This window comes from Neolamprologus brichardi, chromosome 16, assembly GCF_056152115.1.
Source record: "Neolamprologus brichardi isolate AB-2024 chromosome 16, ASM5615211v1, whole genome shotgun sequence".
Classification (NCBI taxonomy): Eukaryota; Metazoa; Chordata; class Actinopteri; order Cichliformes; family Cichlidae; genus Neolamprologus; species Neolamprologus brichardi.
Genome location: NC_142119.1, coordinates 22,102,969 through 22,119,440, shown reverse-complemented (window position 1 = coordinate 22,119,440; position 16,472 = coordinate 22,102,969). Strand labels below are relative to the sequence as shown.

Here is a 16,472-nt window from a genome sequence, read left to right as displayed (position 1 = left end):
TTAGGTTATGTTGTGGTGATTCTCGGGTTGGGGGATTTGTGTTCATACTGGAGTGCAAAATGAAAACCAATGGAAGATGGACAAGAAAAGTTCAAAGCCATCAGGTGCTCGGTTTAGAAAAAATAGAAAAGAAGAGGAGGAGAAACGAACAAAAGATACAGGTAAGCAGATGTGTCATTGGATAATGGCAGGTCATCCTGAAACAATCAGAATCAGAATACTTTATTAATCCCTAAGGAAATAATGTGGGTTACAGTTGCTCCAAAAAGAAATGGTAAAAATAGTAACAGTAACAGACTAAACTGCAAACAATACATTATGTTACAGATTTTAATATTAATTAGTCATTGTTAATTGTTGATTTGTCCTGTTCTCATTGTATGACAAATTATGATGGCTGTTTATAGCCATTTGCATACAATGCATACTCTCTCTCTCTTCATATGTGTGTGTGTGTGTCTCTGGCGAAATTCAGTATGGTTCTGACAACAGTTTTATGTTAATTTAGGACTAGGGGTAAAGTAAAGGAATCAATAACAATATAAAATTGATAATTTACAGTTTGATGATTTACAGTCTCTCACACAACCTGTCGAAAGGGGAGGGGGGCGGCTGCTTCCAAATAGAGCACATTTCATTCATAATGTTGTAAATTCATGATTTGAATCTTGGGTTGTGTGAAATCCCAGAAATAAACCATGGACAAAGCGAATCTGGGAACTAAGTTGTATGTTGTGTTGTTCCAAATCTAAGGAGCTTGGAAAGAAAAGCATCTGGACTTCTTTAAGTTGCTTGAAGACGTTTCACCTCTCATCCGAGAAGCTTCTTCATTTCTAAGGGTCAAATTGTGGAGAATCCCAGATTTAACCCAAGTGAGAGTTTCCCCCCAAAGAGAGACAAATGACCCCCTGATGATCCTCTACCTAATCACATGAGCCAAGGTGTGAAAACGGGTGTGAGTCACAATCAGCCAGGGTTTCGGGTGAGCTCATTGTGAAACCTAGCCCCACCCTATCATGTGATTTCCTGAGGTCAGATGGCCCAGGGTGTGAGTGGGCGTTAAGGCTGCTGGAAAGGGATCTCAAAATTGGATTATAGATGGCAGACAGTCAGTGTCGTAAGCCACCGCCTCTGTTCAAAGATGTTTGCTCACAGTAAATAAATGGCTTCTTTCACTCCTCTTTCAAACCATCTGTCTTCTCTGCCCAAAATGTAAACATTGGCATCCTCGAAAGAGTGACCTTTATCCTTTAGATGCAGATGGACTGCTGAGTCTTGTCCTGTGGAGGTGGCTCTTCTATGTTGTGCCATGCGCACATGAAGTGGCTGTTTGGTCTCTCCAATGTAGAGGTCTGGGCATTCCTCGCTACACTGTACGGCATACACCACATTGTTTAGTTTGTGTTTTGGAGTTTTGTCTTTCGGGTGAACCAGTTTTTGTTTGAGTGTGTTGCTGGGTCTGAAATGCACTGGGATGTCGTGCTTGGAGAAAACTCTCCTGAGTTTCTCTGATACACCGGCTACATAGGGGATGACAATGTTGTTGCTTCTGTCTTTCTTATCCTCCCTCGCTGGTGTCTGATCTTCTGTTCTGTGCCTCTTTGTTGACTTTATAAATGCCCAATAAGGATAACCGCATGTTTTAAGTGCTTCCTTTACATGTGTTTGTTCCTTCTTTTTCCCTTCAGGCTTAGAGGGAACATGTTCTGCCCGGTGGTGTAAGGTCCTAATTACTCCAAGTTTGTGTTGCAGAGGGTGATGGGAGCCAAAGAGGAGGTACTGGTCCGTGTGTGTGGGCTTCCAGTAAACTTCAGTGTTGAGGTTGCCATTCTCCTCAATGTGCACAGTGCAGTCTAGGAAAGGCAAACAGTTATCTTTTGTGTCTTGTTTGTGCCTTCCTGTTCCAACTGTCACCAGCACAGACACTGTCCAAAAAGGTGGACAGAAACATTTTAAATGATTTAAGAGACATACAAAAAAAAACACCCGATATTTTTTTCTAATTTACAACTTATGTTTCAGACTATGAAAATGATTTGTTAAACATGTTTGTGGTTTTCAGAGAAAAAAAAACTTTTTTCTACTTTTTGTGTGTGTGTGTGTGTGTGTGTGTGTGGGGGGTGATTTTAGTTCTAGTGTATTAATATAATGTGTCAAAATTTAAAAAAAAAATTAACTGTGCAAGCAGACACATGAAGCTGTAAAAATGATACCAACTCAAGTTAAACAGTTTTTAAAGTTGAAATATAAAGGTAAACTCAAAAGTTATCAGAAACAGCTTAATATACAGTTTTAACCACATACGGACCCCAGAGGTTTAATAAAGGATTGTTGTGCTCTTTGCGCTTGTGTCCACTAGAGGGCAGTATTAATCCATAGATGAGATTCCATCCTCAAAGCTTTGATTCAGTCTATTCCTCTTTGTAATATCTGCTTCTCTCACATGGTTAACAATATATTTTATTGCTTTATTAACTTTAATACTTAATGCAAAAATAATGGAAAATTATTGAAAGAGATGGTTATATTATTTCCTACTTGTACTGTTAAATTACCCCAATTCTTTGATCTTTGGGCTGAAGGAAGAACAACACTGATATTTTAAATGCTCAATTAACAATCACTTTAATCAATGCACTCTTATTATTCCATACAAACACAATGAGCAATACAATCATCCGGATGGGAGATGTGCACAGTTACTCAAACTCTTATAGCCTTTGCATAAAACCTAAATATCCACATTCTTTCTATCTCTCACTGAGACTAAGTTAGAACCTTGGCTCCCTGTTTTTCTGCTCCTGGCTAATGTGGGGGAGAAGCTCCCGTACAGTACGCTCTGTTCTTTCTACAATCAGAAAAACAAGGCCATGATTCTCTGCAAACAGTATTCTCTTTATAGATCAGAATAAATCAGCAACATGAAGGACCATAAAACAGTGCAACTCGTTCACAGTAAATCAGCAGTATAATGTAATACAAATCAGTCAAATAAATCTAATATTTTCACCTTCTTCTAACTCAGGAGTATAATGCAACCTAAAACTATAATGCTTTCATAAGCTTAATTCAGAGGTATAATGTGGCCTATAGTCATACGATGATTCAACAACTCTTTGATTAGAGGTATAATGTAACATAAGACAGTGTAATAATCTCACAGTACCAATTTCATCATCCCCATTCACCCGTCTGTTTGTGATACTTATAAAGTCCTAAACACATTTTGTTTGTTGTTTTTAAATTGGAGTTGGGTGTGAAACAGAAGAAGGCTGTAAGAATGATTAACTGGTCATGTGAATGCATTTGTGAGGATATCATTTAAAAGTGGTTCTTTGCTAAGCCTTCCATTACTTGTAGACACAACACCGGCTTATCCCCTGAGTTTGGTGCCTTTTGTTTAATGATTTACAGTTCAGTGGTAAGTAGCTTAGTATTCTGGGCCAGCTGTGAGAACAGTGAGCTCCTGTGGCATGCTTTGACTGAGTTTTAACTGAGATCTGTGAGTAATGCCTGTTCTTTTGTTTGGGTGATACAGTATCACATATACAAACAAAATAATGCTGGTACCTTTCTGTAGAAGCATAAATGAAAGTAAGGGATCCTTTTTTCAATATGTTGCAGAAAACAGTGAAATAGATTAGATAAAAATCAGTAATGTAACACAAAATAATAACAACAATTCAAAAACAAAATTCAATTTGAAATTGTTACACATAGCATTACCACAGCATTTACACATAGTCAGGTTTTCAATTATTTTGTTGAAATTTACATTTAATCAACAAACAAACAAACATACAAAAACATATCAGTTCACCTTCATTTCACCCCAGTCCCAAACCCCTCACCCACCCTGGTGGGATCCATGGTTTTACAGCAATGGCTTCCAGCATATTATGACCCACAGTTTTTGAACCAGTGTTTTAAAGTGCACATGAAACACTACATGCCTAAAATCTACATCTTACATCATGGAGCCCTGCTCTCAAAAACTGGCATAGATTTAACACTGTCTGTCAGTCTGGATTGAAGAAATAAGTGCTTACAGTTAAAGTTTCTGATTAGCACCAACTTGTGCCAGTACAGAATATTACATCAGTAAGTTGTCTGTTTGGTTGTGACAAATAGACTTCCATTAGCTTATGTTAGCTAACTAGTGACAGAACCCAGTGACATAATGATCTGTACTAGGACATGATGTTGCTATACATATTCTTAAACTTCAAGCACCTATTTCTTAAACCAAGTTTCACAGACAGTGCTAAATCTACAGTTGTATGAAAAAGTGTTCACCTGCTTTCTGATTTCTTATTTTGTTGTATGTTTGTCACAATTAAATATTTAAGATATTTGATAATATTCATCAAAAAGTTTTAATATTAGACAAAAATAACACAAGGAAACACAAAGACTTGATTACAGTTGTTCCTGCTAAGGGTGGCCCAACCAGTTATTGGTTTAAGTTAATTGCTTAGCTTAATAATAAACACTTTAATTTAGAAACTGCATTTTGTGTTTATTTGTGTCATCTTTGTCCACTGTTTAAATTTGTTTGATGATTTGAAACCTTTGTGAAAAACATACAACAACAACAACAAAAGAGTTTAGAGGGCAGAGGTGCTCCCAACCAACCTCTACTCTGAGTCTGGCTCCAGGAGGGGCACCTCACCCATCACCAATTTGAACTGGGGATCTTACCAGGGGCAAATTGCTCCCAACATCATAGCTCATGGATTCACTGGGGCACACAAACGACTCCACCACATTAAGGTGCTGATTAATGAGGGGTGAGCTCATTGTGAAACCTGGCCAGGTTTCACAATGAGCTCACCCGAAACCACCAGATGCTTTTCTTTCCAAGCTCCTACGATGATCTGGATGACTGAGAACCTTCACAGACGTCTGGTGTGAATGTTTGTTCTGGGTGTCTGAGTGCTGTATTGAACTGTCTGCGTGAGCTTCTGTGACTTACTGGTAATACATCTGTTGTTACATATGAATGGTTGATATGTTAGAACTTGTGTCCTTGCATTAGATTGTAAACTTAAAACGTAACATTAACATTGTTACCCTTAATGAAGGGACATACTAATATCCAGGTGGGGGGAAAATAAACAAATGAATTTACAGTAACTACATTAATACAGCTTCTGATGAAAGCAGTTCAAACTGTTGATAGAAATACAAGCACAGCTCTCAAGTGCCATTAAAGTTGTTACACATCAAAACAAAGGAACAGCCACAAGTTCCAGCAGACAAATGGAGAAACATTGTTGTAAACACATTGAAACAAATTTGCCGTTACTGACTTCTTGCTGTTCTTCCTCTGCTTCATTTGCTGAAAAATTCTTCCAACAAAATGTCACAGTTGCAATCTTCTCCATACTTTTTACCCATTTCATTTACAAAACTGCTTTTTGAGATTTGTGATGGAATTAACCAATTATATTTGTGACTGTTAAAATTTAATTGGTTGACTGAGAGTTGTGTAAAAAAGCAAGCCCTAAAAAAGCCTTATACCTGAAGTCCTACATATTATGCTACATATTAGGTGTATACAAAGTTATTGTTCTTTGAAAGCGTCCAGATTTATAAAAGCACTATGCTGCCGTCCCAGCGACATTCAGGGAAAGCAAAACAAGAAATAAGTAAATTTAGTTTTTATATTTCACATTCAAAACTTCCTTGTACTGAAAGGTTTTAAGGTACAAAAACAAAGACTATGACTTTGGAAAAACCTTTCACAGGGTAGGAGAAATAATGGATTTCAAACCATTGCTTATTACCTTCATAGGGTGAGTCATAGGGTGAGTCATCCGTTTTAATTTAAGTCTAGATGTTAACGTTCCTTTTTATTCCCTTTTATAGAAGTCCACAGAAAAAGAAAACAGAATAACTTCACAATGACACATCTACAAAACCTCAAATCCAAAACTCAGTAACAAAACCAGAAAGATTTAGACAAACTGCAGAGCTAAATCCTCACCTGATGCCAGACAATGTGAAGACAATCTTAGTTTTAGTAAGGTTTCACACCACACTCCTCGTGTCTATAAGCCAAGTCTTGCTAACTCTGTGATCATAGTCTTGTACATCGGTCTGCAACTTAACAGAATAAAATAGTGAGAAATGTTTTCTTTTTTGTTTTAATGATGTGAGAGCATTCAATAAAATGCAGCCAAACAGTATCAAGTTTTAATACCAGACAATAAAATATTTCAGTTTCACCACTGGGTCCATTAAGCTCGCAGTTATGTCACATGATTAACACCAGTGGAAAGAAGAAGAAGAGTTTGCTGTCTCGAGCAGTGAAAAAAATCAATTAGTGTAGTTTTAGAGCTACTTACTGGAAAAAAGAAAACATTAATATTTAAACACACAAATACTGCATTTACCAGGAATTTCTCACTTGTAATGGATCAGCAGCAAAGTACAGACAGAGAAGCCAAGGACTGCTGAGGGACACCGGTGCAGTTTAATGTGAAAAGAGTTTATGTGTAATCAAATATACAGGGCAAGTAAAACCGCTTTGTCATGTGAAAAAAAAATATTCATGTTGTTTGTAATTTCACTGTCGATTTATGAATATAATGTTTTTCTTATTAACTATTACTATGACAGATTCACAGCATGGAGCTTAAATGCTGAAGATATTTAATGACGTTTTACAGAATCAGTTATAACAACACATTTACACAAATTCTGTTATTATAAATTTGTGTTTCTTTTACTTTTTCTATTTTATGCAGCTCTATTTTGTAATTGTACTCATCTAAAATGTAAATATACGTTTGCACCCTTTACTCCAACTCATTTGACAATTCAAATAAACATTATTTAATTTTAAGAATCAGTATTTCATATTACTACATCTTAACTTTTCGTATTAACTGCATGCCTAATGTCTGTCTGTTCCAGTTTGAGAGCAATGACAGCAATTACAGCTTTGCTATAAGGGTCCACTTGATAGTCATCAAGGACAGGACATGGAATAGATAAAGAAGAAAAAAAGACTAGTTGGGAAGAAAGTGTACAGAAGGAGTGGGAAATAAAAATAGAGAAACGATGGAGAGAGAGAGAGAGAGGGAGAAAACACTGAAGATCTGCTTCAACACAGACAGTCATATCCAAGACCAATTAATCTAATATTATTAAAGTCTGACCAGTACTCCAGAAGGAGTAGTGATTCTTGTGAACATGGAAAAGTGCCCATGAAGCAAAATAAATGACCTTGATTACAATTTAGGTAAACACTCATTAGGTGATACTTGTGCATCTGTAATAACTTCTGATAATAGTTAATGTATTTAGTAAAATATAGTTTTAAATACCTGTCTTTCTCTCAGCATTGAAATGAATATGTAAAAACTGTTACATTACATTATCTGCTCCAGATAATATTTTCACTTGGTTTGGCTTCTGTCAAACACTGAAATCACTGTAATGTTCACTTCTGTGGGAGAGACTACAAAAAATAAAGACATGAAAGTGTTAAACCTGAACTGATGAAATACTAATGATGTCAAAATAATGTTTGAATCCTGCCACGTCAGGCAAAACTATAAATCTTGGTTGCTTTTCATTTCGTTTCAAGTAGTAATCTTTTTATAGACTTTCAAAGATGTCATTGACTCATTTGCAATAAACTTGGACTAAAAACAACATATTGGGTTTCTTGGTCTTTTGGGGAATTCCAACAGAAATAGAACACCATTGTCACTAAAACCCCCCACAATACTTCTTTTTCAAAACATCTCAGTTACTTTTGCTTATAGATTGACACATAAACTGCCTCCTTTGATAATTCCCATGGTAACTGTGCAGATTTTTTTTTGACTGGGGGAGAAGAATAAAGCACAATGAACTCATTATCTAGCTTGGAAAACCAGCCTGAGACAGTTTTTACAGGACAAGGACAGGAATAGAAAATGAATAATCAGATGTGTTGGGTCAGCAATATTACTCTGTGGGACAAGCTATCCCACTCAAATTGTAAATACTTGGTACTGAGGGGGGAATGTCTGCAGAGAGAGCAACTAAAATGACAAAAAGTGACATAACTTATTATTAAGTAATGTATCTATCTAGAGTACATATATAAACCTATTCTGCACACAAAGATTGTAAATAATGTACTAGACTGCTGCCAGCCAGTGAAGAAACACTCGTGTCTGGAGAGCAGTCGTTTCATCCAGATTCCTCCCCTATCAAAAAACCTTATTGACTGCTTTAATTTGCTGCATTTATTGGCAATAGCCAATTAAATAATTAAAATTATGAAATGGACAGCGACACAAAAGAGGATATATAATAAACTCTAATAACCTCAGCAGGAGGCTTCGATCCAGCAGCCGTGCAGGTAACAAATAAAACCTCTTCTGTGCCCAAAGTGGGAAGGTTGTCCTTGATGTGTGTGAAAGGAGGCACTAGGAGATGTACAGAAGGCAAGTAAGTTAACTTATAAGGATGACAGTAAAAGTCACTCAGTCTACATGTCATAAAAAAACACATCTCTTAAATAAATTTTTTGTTTTGTTTTTCCTATACCAATCACTATAAGAGGTATCTCTGTCTTCTGATTTCCACTGGGAAACAACGTGTAGCTGCCTTCATCCTTCAGTGCAACACTGGATAACTGGAGAGTTGCACTTTTGTTGTTAAAATTCCCGATATATTTAAATCGATCATCATGTCCATTGACAAACCGTGGTCCTTCCCTTGGTTGGACAGTGATAAAATTGTTATTATGAGGTTTTTCTCTGGTTGTCCTCTGCCAGATAATCTGAGTCAAGTCATCACTGATATCAGTGACATGGCAGGGTAAGATAGCGGTACCTCAATGAACCGCTGTCACACTTCCATCAATCACATGGAGAGCTGTAAATAGCATGAAACACTATTAAAGCTCAGACCTCAGCTGAAAAATATAAACAAGAAAGAACCAGATTTGTGTAAGGTAAAACACTAGTTTCACAATTACATCTACAAACCCAAAAAGGATTAACTGTTCAAAACCTGAACCAGGACTATCAGAGCAGGTTGGCATCTGGTCTGAGTGAGCAATATGGAATTGGTACTTTACAGATCTAATCAGGGAACAGAACTGAATAGTCATATTTTCTTTCAGTTTTCTTCCAATTCAACTCAATTTTATTTAGAAATCACAACAACAGTGACCTCAAGGTGCTTTGTTATGTAATGTAGACCCTACAATAATAAACACAGAGAAAAACCCAACAATCATAAGATTGTCCTATGAGAACCAGGCTCAGGGAGGGGCGGGGCCATCTGCTGCGACCAGTTGAGTGAGGGGAGGAGACAGGACAAAATACATGCTGTGGAAGAGAGCCAGAGATTAATAACAAGTATGATTCAGTAACCCTCATAATGTCCTCCTGATTTCCATACACCTGTTGTCCTCAGGAGTCAAAAATGACCCCACTTTATTCGAGTGTTTTTTTAAAGTACAAAGTATAAATTGTTAATCAATTCAGTGTTACACCTTAGTTTTACTTAAGAACAACACATTACCACGAAATGTACCCATCATTTTACAATTTAGGGCCACCAGACCTTGCTTACATAAAGTATGGAATAAAATGAGACAATAAAATATTTAAATGTTTAGATTATTTTGACTATTTGACTAACCACAGAGTGCTTTAATAAGATTGTTTTTTTTAATCATTTAACAAATGGCAGCAGATAATAACACCTGTCCTCAGGGGTCAAAAATGACCCCATCGTGTTTGAATATTTATAAAGCAATAAGTATAAAATATCATCCATCTCTGTGTTTCAAGGTTTTATTCATCTTTATTCCAACTCATTATATGACATTTTTCTATATTTTTGCATGGTAGGGCATGGGTCTTAGTGAAGGCAAACTTTCATGAGAACAAAGGTGTTTACATATTTGTTACAAGTGCAGGAGGAAGCTCATGTTTATTACTTTGTACTGGTCCCACCATGGACAGCTTTATTTTCTGCAGTTGCAGGCCAAGGGTCATATAAAGTAAATAAGTTGTTGCAGGTGATCATTTTCTTTTTTAAACCTGCTGTAATGTTTATGCATTGTTCTACTGGCCATTCCTTTCCACAACATAGTAAAAAAAATAGCTCACAAGCCTGCAATGGAGGCTCGTGAGCATACGTTCTGTCTATGTATTATTGTAGGGTCTACCTTACAATATAAAGCTGTCCTTGGGGGACAACAGGTGTTAAAAATCCAATTAAAACCCCTAAATAAATCAAATTACTTAAATTTTATTCCAGTCATGCATAGCATAGTACTGAATAACCCCCGTTGCTTTCAGACCATTTGATGAATAAAAAACACATTTTTGATGGCAAAAGATTTCTTTTGGGGACAGAAATGACCCAAGGACAACACATAGTGAGTGAGAAAGGCGAGTGAAGAAGCAATAATCAGTGCATCATAGAAATCCACCTGCGACCTCCACCTGTTGTAGCATAACTAAGTGAAGATTCAGGGTTTATTTCTTATCTGTGAAACTTGGAGGAGGGAATTGATGCCTCTGCAGGTTACAAAGTAACAATGTGTATTACAGCAATGGTGGGTAACAAATTTTCCCAAAGGGCCACATGAGAAACTGGAACTGCTGTGGAAGTCTGTACCTGAGCCGAACTCGATTCTTCTCAATATAAAACCGGCTCTCTCATTACAAACTGGTACAGTTGTTTCAGTCAGGCAATGAAAACGTGAAATAGGCATGGCAAAAGCAGCAGCATTGTAATCACTATTTAATCAACATTCCAAGAAATAATTGTGATGCAAAATGTGCAGATTTTTGCAACATTTCACTTTCATTAAAAATAAAGTGTTATTGCTGTTTCAGTTATACTTCACTTACTTCATGTTTAGTGTTTAAGATCACATTTCTATGGTTCAACTTTGGCACTGACTTACCAATATCACTTCTGGGGTTATTTCACTTACTTTATTTAGCATTCGCTTCAAAGGTCAAACATTTTTTGCCTGTCAGATTTGAACAGCCATCAGTTTTAACACCTGTTAGTTTATTTCATTTCAGCCGAAGTTTATCCATGAATAACCAAACAAACAAACGAAAACTTTATACACACTGTTCGTTTCTCTGGTAAGCAGGTAAGTACAGGGGGGGAAATAGGAAGAAAAATATAATATATATATTATAGGAATAATTTTACGAGGAGATAATGTTTTTGATCCTTCGAAAAGTGAAAAACTGTCCCATTAAGTAGAAACAGGATGGCAGTCTGGAATAAAAAAAAGGCTGCAGGTCTGAAGAATGAGGGGAGGAGTTAAAGCAACCATTAAAAAAAGTTGTTTTTAGGAGTAAAATTATTTGGATTGCAAATGTGTTGCCCGCTCCACCCCAAATTCAGACTACACAAATAAGATCATACTCTAAAATGTAAAACTTTTATTTCTTATTCTAACCGTGCTATTAAAAAAGAAAAGAAAAAAGATGGATTGAGAAGCTCTTTCATTGGAGTTTGGCTCGTCACAGAGTTTTTGCTTGTCCTCATAAAGGCGCTAGCTGAGATGAGGAATGATCTGACTAGGATGCCTGAGGGCATACAGTGGGGCAAAAAAGTATTTAGTCAGCCACCAATTGTGCAAGTTCCCCCACTTAAAATGATGACAGAGGTCAGTAATTTGCACCAGAGGTACACTTCAACTGTGAGAGACAGAATGTGAAAAAAAAATCCATGAATTCACATGGTAGGATTTGTAAAGAATTTATTCGTAAATCAGGGTGGAAAATAAGTATTTGGTCACCTCAAACAAGGAAAATCCCTGGCTCTCACAGACCTGTAACGTCTTCTGTAAGAAGCTTTTCTGTCCCCCACTCGTTACCTGTATGAATGGCACCTGTTTGACCTCATCATCTGTATAAAAGACACCTGTCCACAGCCTCAACCAGTCAGACTCCAAACTCCGCCATGGCCAAGACCAAAGAGCTTTCGAAGGACACCAGGAAAAGAATTGTAGACCTGCACCAGACTGGGAAGAGTGAATCTACAATAGGCAAGCAGCTTGGTGTGAAAAAATCAACTGTGGGAGCAATCATCAGAAAATGGAAGACATACAAGACCACTGATAATCTCCCTCGATCTGGGGCTCCACGCAAGATCTCATCCCGTGGGGTCAAAATGATCATGAGAACGGTGAGCAAAGATCCCAGAACCACACGGGGGGACCTGGTGAATGACCTGCAGAGAGCTGGGACCAAAGTAACAAAGGTCACCATCAGTAACACACTACAACGGCAGGGAATCAAATCCCGCAGTGCCAGACGTGTTCCGCTGCTGAAGCCAGTGCATGTCCAGGCCCGTCTGAAGTTTGCCAGAGAGCACATGGATGATACAGCAGAGGATTGGGAGAATGTCATGTGGTCAGATGAAACCAAAGTAGAACTTTTTGGTATAAACTCAACTCGTCGTGTTTGGAGGAAGAAGAATACTGAGTTGCATCCCAAGAACACCATACCTACTGTGAAGCATGGGGGTGGAAACATCATGCTATGGGGCTGTTTTTCTGCCAAGGGGACAGGACGACTGATCCGTGTTAAGGACAGAATGAATGGGGCCAAGTATCGTGAGATTTTGAGCCAAAACCTCCTTCCATCAGTGAGAACTTTGAAGATGAAACGAGGCTGGGTCTTCCAACATGACAATGATCCAAAACACACCGCCCGGGCAACAAAGGAGTGGCTCCGTAAGAAGCATTTGAAAGTCCTGGAGTGGCCTAGCCAGTCTCCAGACCTCAACCCCATAGAAAATCTGTGGCAGGAGTTGAAAGTCCGTGTTGCTCGGCGACAGCCCCAAAACATCACTGCTCTTGAGAAGATCTGCATGGAGGAATGGGCCAAAATACCAGCTACTGTGTGTGCAAACCTGGTAAAGACCTATAGTAAACGTTTGACCTCTGTTATTGCCAACAAAGGTTATGTTACAAAGTATTGAGTTGTATTTTTGTTATTGACCAAATACTTATTTTCCACCCTGATTTACGAATAAATTCTTTATAAATCCTACCATGTGAATTCATGGATTTTTTTTTTTTTCACATTCTGTCTCTCACAGTTGAAGTGTACCTCTGGTGCAAATTACTGACCTCTGTCATCATTTTAAGTGGGGGAACTTGCACAATCGGTGGCTGACTAAATACTTTTTTGCCCCACTGTATGTAACCCAGGACCCAGGACATGCCGGTGAGATTGGTGAGAGCTGTCGCTCAAACAGTAAAAAGGAAGTATACACATCCTTCCCATTAAATTCTTACTGTCTTCGTGCACTCCGAACGTTCCTCTCTCGGCACCCTATTATATGCTTTCTTTAGATCTATAAAACCCTTGTCCATACTTGCTGTGCTCATGTTGCATGAAGCCATACTACTGATCACTGATCATCACTTCTCCTCTTAACCTAGCTTCAACCACTTTTTTCCAAATATTCATGTTATAGCTCATCAGCTTTATCCCCCTGTAGTTACTACAGCTCTGCATATCACCCTTGTTCCTAAAAATTGGCACCAGAATACTTCTCTCCTCAGACATCCTCTTTATCTCCAGAACTGTGCTAAACAACCTGGTCAAAAGCCCACAGCTCTGCTTAGCTCCAGAGATATGTCATCTAGACTATGGACCATTTCTTTCTCCATCTTCTTAATAGCTGCCCTCACTTCTTTACTAAATCTCTGAACTTCCTGGTTCATCAACTGTCCTCCATGTCCTCCACTCTCTTGTTTTCTACATACATCAGCTGGAAGTATGCTTCCATCTTCTCAATGCACTCGCATCATATGTTTCCATTCCTATCGTTAATCCCCCTAATTTGCTGCACATTGATTTCAGCTCCATCTCTTTGCCTAGCTATCCAGCATCAAATACAAGTCACTTAAAACTGTTCCCTTTGCCACCCTGCTTTTTACCAGACATCTTACACCAGTACAGCCAGTACTCTTTCTAATCTTTCTGAGTGTCTCACTTCTTAATTGACTCACAGGGGAAAATAATCCACCAAACATATACAATCATGAGACTGAACTCATTTACAAGCAGCTTCACCTTTTTTTCACCTTTTCTTTCTTTTATCTTTTGGCTAAAAAGCAATTCAACAAAGAAATCTCTGAAATCTAAAATATCTAAACACCAAAGAAACTTCAATGCTTCACTTAGCTAACTAGAAACTGTGGCAAATCATGTTTTTCATTTAATTTCATTGCATAACTTTCTGATATAAATTTCAACATCACACTGTTTTAATAAAATTCTCTTTTTGCCAAAGTGTTGCTTGTTTAAATCGAGATTATAAGTTACATTAAAGATACTAAAGTTACTTTAAGCTTCATTAGATTTATGTTATTTTCTCTTTCAGTTTTTGTCATAACATGGTTCTCTTTGATATGGCCTGGGTGATACAGAACTGTAAGTAAGATACACATGTTGTAGCTCATCTTCTGGACAAGGAAAAACTATTAGGAAAAGTATGTAGCGGTATGTGTTTTTAATATTCAAACATAACTGATGATTGACTTTAAAATTCCCAGCTCTGGTAATGGATCACATGAGTAAAAACTTAGAAGAGACAGACAAAGGACCTTTGTGTCCCACAGGAAGAACTGGAACGAGTGAGTGCCTTGGAAATTCAATGGAAAATGAAAGCATAGACAGAATTCCTTTGTTGACCTTCCTGAATTACTGAAAACACTGCATGTATTATTGGTGCAGAACAATAATACCTGACTTGTCTTAGCACAAAAGCCAGTGTACTGTTCTTTTACATGCTTCCGTTTAACTGAGAATTCGGTGAACTCACCATTATGGTTTATACATTTTTAGTCTACATGCTTCCTTCAACAGATTTGTTATTTTTGCACAAGCATTAGCCAAGACATGTAGGTGTTCCAGTAAATTTTAGTAAGAATAGAGTCAAAATTGTAGTTCCATATCCATAATTTCAGTATGCTCAGTTTAGGATTAGTTTCATTTGCATTTTTACTTATTTATTCACTTTTTTATTTTGCTTCATGTTTTTCTACTTTTCTTAATGGATTAATCATTCCCTGTTGTGAAGATTATAGATGACACTACTGATTTGAGTTCATTTATTTCAATATGTCTGTAACTTGTACACACTTGTACTTGCTTTGTTTTATATTAAAGAGTAAAGTTATTCATACAGTTTTTATTCTTTATAATATGTTGTGCAGATCACTGCAGTCATACTTATCTTTACAGACGAGGTGAATAGATGGGTAGCTAGATAGATAAAGAGAGAGAGAGAAAGAGAGAAGATGCATTATTAATTATTAAATCCAGTCTGATGAGAATTCACTGCTTGAGTTCGGTTTTGGTGTTAAACTCCCAAGAATACCACCTGGATCAATAGTCTTTTTGTCTGATTATTGGCAAAAGGTTTACAGCGGTCTTCTTCTTAGAGATGCTGCTAAGGCTGTAATTAAGCCAAGAGATACGATAACTGAAAAAATGTGCACATAAAAAATCTCTTGATGAATGAATCACAGGCAATGATATGCTGTATAAACACTGTATAAATTAACAGTACTCAGTGCTGGTTCTAACAGCCAGAGCTGCTTCAAGCTTTATCAGAATCACAATCAGAATACTTTATTATCCCTAGGGAAATTATTCGAGTTACAGTTGCTCCAGTACAGTAACATTAAGGAAAACAGAAACAGAAAACAAAACCGACTGAGACAGGACTCTCTTCTAGACACTCTAACACCCACCGGGACAATGTACATTTCAGATTTTTCATTTAAAATTTTCAGATTGTCTATTTTATTTAATTCATGTAATGTACAAAATTCACCTGGGTGGGAGGTATTGGTATTGTCCAACATTGTCCTTATCTTGGACAACATTGGCCTCTTCGACACCACCTTAAGAGAGTGCAGCTCCATACACACATTACTGGCCTTATGGATCAGTTTGACTCTGTCGGCATCAGCAACCCTCAACCTGCCACCCCAGGATGCAACATCATAGAGGATAGCACTGGCCACAGCTGACTCATAGAAAATCCTGAGATTGGTGGAGTGGCTCTGGATTCCGGGCTGACTGCAGGTGAGGTTGTAGGTGAACATCTGGCACAGCTGTCCTGTGCCAGATGTTCTGTTGACCCACTGAGGGAGGCTTCATTTAAGAAACACCAGGAACACTGAAGCTCACTGCATTGATCAAGCAGGACTCATGATCTTCACCAGCAGCTCCCTCACAGGGAAATCTTCAGAGCTCCACCGTAGGCCCGCCCCAGAAGGTGGATAAACCCAGCATTTCATGAACACTGTGATGGAGACCTTTGGTTTGTGTAATGTTATAAATACTCGTGTTTTTTTTTTATGTGCAAAAAACTGTAAAGGAATTCCAGATCACACGTTTGTAGTTTGACATACAAGTGACGACCTTCATCAGGTTTTATTTAATTGTGTCAGAGAA

General features: G+C 37.7%; 1 pseudogene; it reads right to left on the bottom strand.

The window, feature by feature from the left end:
- Positions 1 to 923: 923 nt before the first annotated feature.
- On the bottom strand, positions 924 to 16,120 carry LOC148098254 (uncharacterized; annotated as a pseudogene).
- Between the last annotated feature and the right edge of the window lie 352 nt (positions 16,121 to 16,472).